Here is an 8,852-nt window from a genome sequence, read left to right on the forward strand (position 1 = left end):
ATCCAGCTAGTATTGTGATGCTTTGAATTCTGGGGATATTTCGAACTGTGGTGCCATTGCAAGGGCAAATGCTTGAATCTCAGCCCTGCGCACAACCAAAGTCTTTGCTCTCCTGTCAGCAGTCCATTCACAGATCATGTTTTCCAGCTCAGGAAATAAAGGTTGCCTACCTGAACCACACTTGCGCTTCTTAGCATTTCCTCTGTCCACATGTAGACTGAGGTTATCGTATTCTGCCCACCATTTTCAGACCATTGTGATATCCAGCATCTTCTCTTTGCAGAAAGCCGTAAGATTCTTGCCCTGGGAGTCCTCGGCAATTCCTTTCTTGTACTCAACAGAATAGCTCTTTCTTTTTGCACTCATCTTGTCTGGGGATACAGATGCTCAGGAAAAGCAGAGATAGGCCAGCAAAGCTGATGTGTAAGGACTGAATTATTTACCTTATTTGGGATCCAGCAAGCACTGGGTCCAATCTGCACAGTGGAGCTGGGATGATCTCTCTGGGCTCAGTAGCAGACTGCTTCCTGAAGCTTTTCCCCGACCCCCTGGTGTTTGTGGGGGGTGGGTGAGAGAGGCCCAAAGACTGTTGCTGGCCGGTGCTGGGGAGCAGCAGCTTTACTGATATTTCTGTGGGGTGAGAGAGGCTCACAGACTGTTGCTAGACTGGTTCTGGGTAAAATAGCAGCCACAGCTTTCCTTCTTCCCCCTGGGGACACACAATATGGTAAAAAACGAGAGCATCCTGTACCTCATTTCACTAAGGAGACTTTCACTGTGGAGACCTTCAGTCTCTATGTCTCCGACTCCACCTGAAGCCTCAGCGTGCACAGCACGGCCGGAACCTGACAGGGGGAGCCAACCTTGTTGGTGGGGCTGGCACTAGTGAGGTGTGAACACCTTTCCCCTAGCTGTTCGCATGTGCACAATAGGATGCCTGCAACCACGGTTACCACACGTGCACCCGCGCAAGTGCCAACAGCTCAGAGAAAGGAACTGTGGCAGATAAAAGGTATTCCAGTCTTCCTTACCACTCCACGCCAAAATGCATGGCGTGGCTATGCAGATACACTACTTAGCCATGCCCATCACTAGGTCTTATTATCAGGGTAGGGCTTATATTTAACCAATGCATAGAAATCGTGCTAGGGCTTATTTTTTGGGTAGGTCTTATTTTCGGGGAAACACGGTAAAAACATTCCAAGCCCTTAGGCAAAGCTGTTACCAATTACAAATTAAAGAATCTTTAAACCCACCTATAACCTGTTGACATCAGAACTTTGTCTTCAGTAGGTTCTTGGTCTCAGTGATTCGAAGAATGAATCCACAGACCACAGATCATTGGTAAGACAGGATTTATTTACAGAAAAGAATACAAAAACACCAAAGCTCCCAAGTCTGGAGAGAAAAGCTCTCTCTGTCTCTGTCTGTCTGTTGGTCTCATTGACTCCAGGCTCTTTGTCTAGGGGGTATATATAGTGGCATGGGGCCCTCTGTAGTTACATTTAGCATGTCTGGGACATGTCTGGGATGTGAAACTTACATGAAATTGACCAGGCCTAGAAATGGGTTCCCTGTTCAGCCATAAGTGCAAGGGGAGGGAAACCTAAGATGGTGGTGTTCTCCCTGCAGTTGTCTGGCCCCTCTGGCTACTGAAGCCTCCTTCAGGGGCCCCCTGCCTACCCTCCAGTCTGTTGGTTCTGCTGCTCACTGTCGCTACACCATCACTGCCAAGGTGGAGGCATCTGGTCCACCCCCACCCTCAGCTCTACCTAGCTGGCTGGGATGCCACTTGTCCTGTATCACTGTCATGCCCGATTTTCGCATGCTTTTTCAGGCCAAATCAATGTACGCCTTCCATGATTGATCTATCACTTTACTGTAATTCTTATATCCCTAAAATGTATAAAACCAAACTATAACACAGTGACTGCAAGACCACTTGCTCAAGGCTTCTTAGGTGTGGCTCTCCGCAGACTACCGTGTGACTTAGTCTATCTTGTGCTTTTATAACAATCCCTGAGAGTGGGTAATTTATAAGGAACAGAGATTTATTTCTTATAGTTCTGAGAGCAGGGAAGTCCAAGGTTGAGGGTCCACGTGGTGAAGTCTTCTTGCTTTGTCATCTCATGCTGGAAGGTAGAGAGGCAGGAGATCTTGAGGGGCTAAAGAAGGGGCCCTAATCCATCCTTTTATCAGAAACTGACTTTCAAGGTCATTATTAGATCAATGACTGCAAAACCTTCATGACCTAACCACCTCCAAAAGGTCTCACCTCTCTGTGTTTGCATGGGGGATTAATTTTCCAACATATAAGCTTAGGGGACACACTCAAAACCAAGCACCCCTACAAAGATAGGAAGCATTACCATCATCCCAGAAAGTTTCTTCTAGTATATGCCCAGGAGATGGCCTCCCACTCTTACACAGACAACCACTGTCTGTTCTGAGTAGTTTAACCTATTCTTATTTTTTTGCAGTTTTTGGCTGTAGCTGGGTTTGAACCCACCACTTCTGGCATATGGGGCTGACACCCTACTCCTTTGGGTCACAGGTGCCACCCCAGTTTAACGTATTGTTGAACTTAAAGCTGAAACTGTGAAATTCAAATTAAAAAAAAATTTTAACCCGGTGTCCCGGCATTTGAGGATAGAACTGTCAGATAGGAAGCCACTGGCACCGAAGACATGATGCCAGGTGGGCTGGAGCCCTTTCCCTCTACCTGTGCACATAATGGGGAGCAGGACTACACACCTGAGCCCTGCCAAGAGAAGGAGGTCCACATGCCCAACCCAGAACCCCCGCCCTACCTCCTCAGTCCCTCAACAAAGGAGACACTCACCCAGCAGCCGCACTCAGAAAGCGAAAATATTTTTTAAGAAGGGGTCTTGTTCTGTTGTCCAGGCTGGAGTGCAGTGGTGCAATCATAGCTCACTATAGTAACCTCAAACTCCTGGGCTCAAATGATCCTCCCACCTTCGCCTCCCCAGTGACTGGGAGGTTACCATGCCCAGCTTGAAAATATAATTAAATTTCAATGAATACACTTCTTTTTTTTTTTTTTTGAGACAGAGCCTCAAGCTGTCACCCTAAGTAGAATGCTGTGACATCCCAGCTCACAGCAAATTCCAACTCCTGAGCTCAAGCGATTCTCTTGCCTCTGCCTCCCAAGTAGCTGGGACTACAGGTGCCCACCATGACACCCAGCTATTTTTTGGTTGCAGCCATCATTGTTGTTTGGCAGGCCCGGACTGGATTCGAACCCACCACCTCAGGTGTACGTGGCTGGCACCTTAGCCACTTGAGCCACAGGCGCCAAGCCACTGAATACACTTCTTAAAACAATTTGGAATTCTAAGGTTTGGTGTCCAGCTAGTTGTCAAGGTAAAGAATCAATCTCAGACTCTGGACGTGCAACCTCTAGAACTGCAGATATACATGTTTAAGAGGAATGTTAATTATTTGATATGCAGAATATACAAATATTGTGAATTCTACCCTAATTTGCAAGGGCCTCTGAAGCCACATATTGGAAAATTAAGATGTAACATTGAGTCTGATCCCATTGTTAGATGTTTCACTGTGTCAGCTTTAAAGCCCCACCTCCCTCTGGGGCTTCGCCCCGCTTCTGGGCCACCTAATAAGAAAGCCAAGTGCTCCCTCCAAGTCCTCTCTGCAAGTAAGACTCCTCAAGCCCTCACCAACCACAATAAACCCCCCCAGCCAGTGTCCTTTCCTGCCCTCTAAAGCCATTTTTGGAGGCTTCAGTGAGCAGGATATAAGTGGACATCAGGACCAAATTTTGGGTAGCCTCTCTTGTCCCTACAGGATGACTGCAACAGAAGCAAGAAAATAACCAGGAGCTGACACCTGGTCACTCTGAATTTTCCTTGTCCCCTCTAGTGAAGTCTTTCTTTGTCCCTGGACTGGCCTCCTCTCCTTTCTTGTGGACTATCACCAGTTCTATGCCAGAACCTCTCATCTTTAGAATCTCCCAATGGGTGCCTTAAAAGTCTGGATTTTGCCACCACAATTCATCCATGTAACCAAAACCATTTGTATCCCCTAAAATCTACTGACATTAAAAAAAAATAAATAAAACCAGTCCTCACTATTAGAAAATGCTATGTAATATGGAATCAATCACAGTAGAAGGACTTGATAAGCAACCAATCTGCCCAGCAACCTCACTCTCCTGAGTCAAGTAGTCCTCCTGCCTCAGCCTCTGGAGTAGCTGGGACGACAGGCACCTTCCACAATGTCCACCTAGTTTTTTGTATTTCTAAAAGAGACAGGGTCTTGCTTTTGCTCAGGCTGATTTTGAACTCCTGAGTTGAAGCTATCTACCTGCCTTGGCCTTCTAGATTGCTAAGATCATAGGTGTAAGCCACCATGCCCAGCTTGCTTTAAAAGACTTTCTGAATAGGCTGCTGTGTAATTACGATTATAAGGTGAGGACAATTTTTGCTTCTCTGTGGTGGCAGATACCACAAAAATTATGTACAGATCCTTTTTTGTGCATCAGCTTTTGTTAGTGTATGTGTTAAGTGTGGCCCAAGACGACTTTTCCTCTTCCAACGTGGCCCAGAGAAACCAAAGTTTGGACACCACTGACATAATTGAAGTTGTCTTGCCCTTGGCTTGGTGCCTGTAGCTCAAGTGGCTAAGGCGCCAGCCACATACACCTGAGCTGGTAGGTTTGAATCCCACCCAGGCCCACCAAACAATGACAACCACAACCAAAAAATAGCCAGCCATTGTGGCAGACGCCTCTAGTCCCATCTACTTGGGAGGCCGAGGCAAGAGAATCGCTTAACCCCAGGAGTTGGAGGTTGCTGTGAGCCATGATATGATACCACAGCACTCTATCCAGGGTGACAGCTTGAGGCTCTATCTCAAAAAAAAAAAAAAAAATTGTCCTGCCCCAAGCCATGCCTCTGTTTGTAAATTCCCTTTCAAATTAACAAATTTCATATCTTGAAATTATTAAGTACATAGGTTTTTACAAAATGATGTACATTTTTAAGTGGGTCTAATTGAGGTTTCTTGAATGCAGCCTTATTTGATTACAGCTGAGTTAATGCACCTTTCCAGTATGCAAAGGTTACCCACCCTTGATGTAGCAGATAGACTTCTCCCTCAAGATCTATGTCCTGGGTCTGGGGGCTTGTGGTGCACAGATCTGTCACGCAGCTGCCCCAAACCATGGCTCTGTAAGTTCCCTCTAATAAGTCACCACCCTCTCGGACAAACTGGATTTGGCTGCCTCCTCTTTCTCTTCCTCTGGTCCTTCAGTATTTGGTGCCTTGTTGTATATCAAGCCCTTTCACAGAACAATTTAGGTCTTTGGTCCACTTTATTTTTGGTAATGATGAGGAAGAGGTCCAACTTCATTTTTGTGCAGGTCACTGGCTAAGCAGTTGTCTCAGTACTATTTGTCAACGATATTATTCTTTCCCTCTTGAGTGGTCTTGGCACCCTTGTTAAAAATCAACTTACCATAGACATATGGGTTTATTTCTGGACTCTTGGTTATATTTTATTTGCCTATTCTTAGGCCAGTACCATTTTAGTTACTGTAGCTTTGTAGTATGCTTTAAAATTCAGGAAATGTAAGTCTTCTTTTTCAAGATTGTTTTACGTATTCTACAATTCCATATGAATTTCAGGATTGGCTTTTCCATTTGTGAAGAAAAAGACCATGAGAATTTTGATAGGGATTGTACTGAATCTTTAGATTGCTTTGGGTAGTATTGCTATTTGGGAGAACTGTGCCTCTTTACTCATGATACCAAGTGTGGGATTTTTTCCTGCACACCAACCAGTTCTCCGGGGATACCAACAGGGTGTCCAACAATGTAATGCAATTCTGACAAGGGCTCAGTCCCACAGGACTGCCTCTACCTCAGATGCTAGTCAAAAGTCTGGCCCTCCCTACTTCTGACTAATCAAGTATAGATGAGGTGCTCCTACAACCCCTTCCTCAAGTTCAATAATTTGCTAGAATGACTCCCAGAACTCAGGAAGTCATTTTATTTCTAAGCATTGGTTTATTATAAATGATACAACTCAGAACAGCCAAATGGAAGAGATGCATAAGGCAAGGTATGGGGGGAGGGGGGAGGGGAGGGAGAGAGACAGGGCAGGGGACCAGTGATCACTGGTTACCAATCAGTGCAGCAGATATAATAATGAAAAAGTTTGAAATGTGAGAACGACCAAGACATGATGCAGAGACACAAAGTGAGCACAGCACATGCTTTTGGAGAAGTGTTTCTGGTAGGCTTGCTCCATGCAGGGATGCCACACTCAACTTGTAAAAAATATGCAATATCAGCAAAATTCAATAAAGAGTATTGCAATTAAATGATTGCTTTTAAATACTAAAATTTAAGGCCCAGTACAGTGGCCTACAGCTGTAATCCTAGCACTCTGAGAAGCTGAGGCATGTAGATTGCCTGAGTTCAGGAGTTCAAGACCAGCCTGAGCCACAGGGAGCCCCTATCTCTAAAGATGGCTGGGCATTGTGGCAGGAACCTGTAGTCCCAACTACTCAGGAGACTGAGGCAAGAGAATCGTACGAGCCCAAGAGTTTGAGATTGCTATGAGCTATGACACTATGGCACTCTACTAAAGCCGACAAAGTGAGACTCTGCCTCAAAAAAAAAAAAACCAAAAAACCTCTAACTTAGAGATAAGGTATGCAAGACTGTTGCAGGAATCTAACCTTGGTGGAGAGAAAGTGGAGTGAGTCTCCCTAACACCAGTGATTTGCAGAAGAGGAAGGGGTTTTATTTCAGCTGCAGAGCTGCTGCAGACTAGAATCCAAACCGTGAACTCTGCATCAGCTCTATCTTATTGGACTCACAAGTAGACAGACAAAGGAATTATATGTTACCTCTCATTGGAGGTGTCAAATCATGTGCAGGGTTTACAGAAATGGAAGCAAGCAGTAAGCATTAGTTTCAAGGACCCAGGAAGCTTAAGTTTTACAAATTCTTAAGGACTGGGTTACCATGGGGAGGACCTTGCAGGAGTGTCCTTGGGCTTCTCTGAGAAGCCTTTGCTTTTTAAGACTTTACTTTTCCCAGGTATCCTTCCTCAGCACAAGTGTGAGGATGGTCACCTGCCCCTGGAGAGACTGGATAGGTGTGTGTGTGGGGCTCCTTCAGGAAAGGGAAAGGATAGGTGACCATGTTATGCCCAGGAGTTCCACTAAGATTACACTGCCAACCAAGCCAAATTTACAGCAGAGTCCTTTTATTAAAGAGCTGGCCAGTGACTGCCTCAGTGTTCCAACATGGGGTTTCTGAGAGCAGCCCCAAGTGCTTAAGAAGTCAGGTTTTTTGTTTTGTTTTGTTTTGTTTTTTTGAGACTGAGCCTCAAGCTATCCCCCTGGGTAGAGTGCCATGGAATCACAGCTCATAGCAACCTCTGACTCCTGGGCTCAAGCTAGTCTCCTGCCTCAGCCTCCCAAGTAGCTGGGACTACAGGCGCCGGCCACAACGCCCGGTCATTTTTTTTTAGTTGCAGCCATCATTGTTGTTTGGCGGGCCCGGGCTGGGGATTCGAACCCACCACCTTAGGTGTATGTGGCTGGTGCCTTAGCCGCTTGAGCCACAGGCGCCGAGCCAGAAGTCAGGTTTTTAAGGTTTGGTCTGCATCCTGGTTGGCAGGCTGTCCAGGTGCATTCAGGTGGGGTAGCAAGCAAGCATTGTACAGAACAGAATTTTGTGGTTAGTTAAACGTCATACATCTTTAATATTTTTCCATACATCTTAGTTCCAGTATTCTTTCCACCTGGTATTATTTAAAGGTCTGGGGATAGTCAGTTTGTTTCCTAGGGAGTTAGTCAAACAAGAAGTTAGTACTTTCCCATCTATCTTGGGAGTGAACCAGACTTACTCCACTTTGTTGAGGGCTTGCGGCCCAGTAATTGCCAGTAGTTAACTGGTATTTTTCTACTTTAGCCTAGGCCTAACAACAGTTCCTAAGACATGCATAGGAAAGGATCAGTACACAAGGCTGAGAGGTGGAAGTGGGGCTGAGAGACACATACAGTGGTAGCTTGCCATGGCCACTCACAGTGACCCAGTACTAAGGGTGACAGAGTCGGCTCCCTGGTCGTGTGACTCTGGAGCCTGATTTCATGTCTCAGCCTCTGCGACATCAGAGTAACAAAGAAAGCACGTGCTTATACACATTTGCAATCTAAGTACTCCTAAACGTGGCCTGCATACATGAAAGACGGAGGGAATGAAACTTTAGGAGCTTTAGGAGCAGAAACTTGGGAAAGGTTGTGTTGATTGGGGCACCCAGAGGGAGCCTAGCCCGGAAAGGAGCCTGACGCCAACGTCAACACCTTCCTGGCGACCCCAGTCCCGCAGCGGTGATCCGGGCGAATGGGCCCCTCATTTGGAACGCTGCTTTTGTGGCCAGGCCCCAAGGCCGCCTTTCCCGGTCCTCCTCTCGTTTGCTAAAAGCCAGCTCCAAAGGCGGGATCGAAGTTCCTCCCCGTGCGTCAAAAGGTGCGGGCGGCGACAGTCCGCCCACAACCCCGCTCCCCCACCGGCGGCGGACCCTGAGGATGCCTGGGCCAGACGCCGGGGCTGCTGGGGGTGCACTGCCCCGTGTCTCCTGCTCGCCCATTCCCCACTGACCCCGCAGGGGTTCAGCCAGTGCCCAGTTGCGTTCCGGCGGTCCTGACCACGGCGCAGCCTCAGACCTCGCCTCCCGGATGGCCTCGCCATCTTTCAGGCGGCTGCGCAGCCGCGGATTCCATTTCCCAGAAGTGCCCGGCAGCGCCGGCGCACCTCGAGGACCCCATTTCCCAGAAGCGCCCGGGATGGAGG

The 8,852-nt window shown here is 47.1% G+C and overlaps 1 non-coding gene across 1 annotated transcript; it reads right to left on the reverse strand.

Moving 5' to 3' along the window:
* Window positions 1-2,629: 2,629 nt before the first annotated feature.
* Window positions 2,630-2,778, reverse strand: LOC111722399. Its single transcript, XR_002771216.1, has one exon. It is a non-coding gene; the product is annotated as a small nucleolar RNA SNORA57 (small nucleolar RNA).
* Window positions 2,779-8,852: the final 6,074 nt, after the last annotated feature.

The sequence above is a fragment of the Otolemur garnettii genome, unplaced genomic scaffold (genome assembly GCF_000181295.1).
Source record: "Otolemur garnettii isolate 467f Iridium unplaced genomic scaffold, OtoGar3 scaffold00245, whole genome shotgun sequence".
NCBI classification, from domain to species: domain Eukaryota; kingdom Metazoa; phylum Chordata; class Mammalia; order Primates; family Galagidae; genus Otolemur; species Otolemur garnettii.